Genomic DNA, 2,651 nt, shown 5'->3' with positions numbered 1-2,651 from the left:
GTGTTTGTATATGATTAGGAAAAACACCTATCAATCACACTCCATAAAAATGTTGACAATAGGCTATTCTGTTTGAACTGGAATTAGATTTTAACTATATCGATTGATTATATTAAATTAAATTGGCTTTTAATGCTGTTGTATACATGCCTGAAACACCTCACCAGGGAGGCGTCAAGGAGGCATCCTAACCAGATACCTGAGCCACTTCAACTGGCTCCTCTCGACGTAGAGGAGCAGCATCTCTACTCTGAGTCCCTGCCAGATGACTGAGCTTCTTACCCCATCTCTAGGGGAGAGTCCAGACACCCTGCAAAGGAAACTCATTTTGGCCGCTTGCGTCCGCTATCTCGTTCTTTCAGTCACTACCCAAAGCTTATGACCATAGATGAGGGTAGGAACGTAGACGACTGGTAAATCGAGAGCTTCGCCTTCTGGCTCAGCTCCCGCTTCACTACAACAGACCGGTACAGCGCCCGCATCATGGTAGACACAACACTAATCCGCCTGTCAATCTCTCGCTCCACTCTTCCCTCATTCATGAACAAGACCCCAAGATACTTAAACTCCTCCACTTGGGGCAGGACCTCCTCCCCGACCTGGAGGCAGTACGCTACCGTTTTCTGGACCATGGTCTCCGATTTGGAGGCATTGATCCTCATTCCGGCCATTTCATACTCGGCTGCGAACTGCTCCAGTGAGAGCTGGAGATCACGATCTGATGAAGCCAACAGGACCACATCATCCACAAAAAGTAGAGATGTGATCCTAAGGTCACCAAAAAGGATCCCCTCAACACCTTGGCTGTGCCTAGAAATTCTGTCCATAAAAGTTATGAACAGAATCTGTGACAAAGGGCAACCTTGGCGGAGTCCAACTCTCACTGGAAATGAGTCCAACTTACTACTGGCAATGTAGACCAAGCTCTGGCACAGGTCGTACAGGGATCTAACAGCTCGTTTAAATGAGCCTGGTACCCCATACTCCCGGAGTACCCCCCACAGGAGTCCCCAAGGGACACGGTCGAATGCCTTCTCCAAATCCACAAAACACATGTAGACTGGTTGGGCAAACTCCCATGCACCCTCCAGGACTCTGCTGAGAGTGTAGAGCTGATCCACTGTTCCACGACCAGGATGAAAACCACACTGCTCCTCCTGAATCTRAGATTCGACTATCAGACGGACCCTCCTCTCCAGAACCCCTGAATAGACCTTACCAGGGAGGCTCAGAAGTGTGATCCCCCTATWATTGGAACACATTCTGTGGTCCCCCTTTTTAAATAGGGGGACCACCACCCCGRYCTGCCAATCCAGGGGYACTGCCCCTGATGTCCACTTGATATTGTAGAGTMGTGTCAACCAACCCAACCCCACAATATCCAGAGCCTTAAGGAACTCTGGGYGMATCTCATCCACCCCCGGCRCCTTGCCACCAAGGAGCTTTTWAACCACCTCAGTKACCTCGGCACCAGAGATTGGRGAGTCTGATCCAGGGTCCTYAGGCTCTGCTTCCAYATGGGAAGAYGTGYCAGTAGAATTGAGGAGGTCTTCAAAGTATTCTGCACWCCAACCCAMAATGTCCCAAGTTGAGGTCAGAAGTGCACCATCCCCACCGTAAATAGTGTTGGTGGCGAACCCCCCACCCCAAGTCACCGGATTGTGGACCAGAATCACCTCAAAGCCGTACGGAAGTATTTTTTCATGGCCCCTCCAAACTTCTCCCACGCCTGAGTTTTTGCCTCAGTGACCACCTGAGCTGAAATCTGCTTGGACTGCTGATACCTATCGGCCGCTTCCGGAGTCCCACAGGCCTAAAAAGACCCAATAGGACTCCTTCTTCAGCCTGACAGCACCGCTGCCCACCAGCGGGTTTGAGGGTTGCCACCTCRACGGGCACCGACAACCTYATGGCCACRGCTCRGGTAAGCCGCCTCGACAATGGAGGTATGGAACAAGGCCCAATTCTAACCCAAAACCCTAAATGTCAACAAGTAACCACTGGGGGCAGACACAGGCATCAGTGACKTGAGTGATTTCACCTTGCCAATTGTGTGMCTTAAGAGTGCCCACCCCCAAGATCCTATATGTGAATGTCACGAGGATGTTACAAATGAATGTCTATGGTGTACAGTAAAATTGGGGCCCAGGTGGTCACGGCAAATGGAGATGTACAATGTTGCTCCTTGTAACACACCTGCTCCCCAAAAGCCCTACATGAGTGGAGTTGAAAATGAAGAGGGTGGAGGTATGTGGTGAGGGATGGGAAGAAAAATGACTGGAGGAGCAAAATGCTCCCACAGGGGTTCAGCTCCCCTGCTGACCACCACCGTTCCCCGAGACACACCCAGGGAGTGAGGCCCCAATACCTCTTCCTCTGGACAGACCACCAGGCCCGGGGAGCCCTAGACCACGGACAGACAGAGCCCAGATGACCGCCAGAAACCGGGACCAACAGTCCACACACCCAAGTGCCGTCCAGACACCCAAGACCCTACTCCCAGCTCCATAGCCAGCCCACAACCTGAAGAGGCCACCGAACCCCAGCAAGTCAGATTCAGCTGAGAGTGCACACACAGCCGTCGACAGTGCAAGGAGGCCATCGAGAGCGACCCCCCCCCCACCAAACCAAAGGGGCCAACCAGCCGACCC

Source organism: Austrofundulus limnaeus, unplaced genomic scaffold (genome assembly GCF_001266775.1).
Source record: "Austrofundulus limnaeus strain Quisiro unplaced genomic scaffold, Austrofundulus_limnaeus-1.0 Scaffold157, whole genome shotgun sequence".
Lineage (NCBI taxonomy): Eukaryota > Metazoa > Chordata > Actinopteri > Cyprinodontiformes > Rivulidae > Austrofundulus > Austrofundulus limnaeus.
This window is presented reverse-complemented; position numbering follows the sequence as displayed.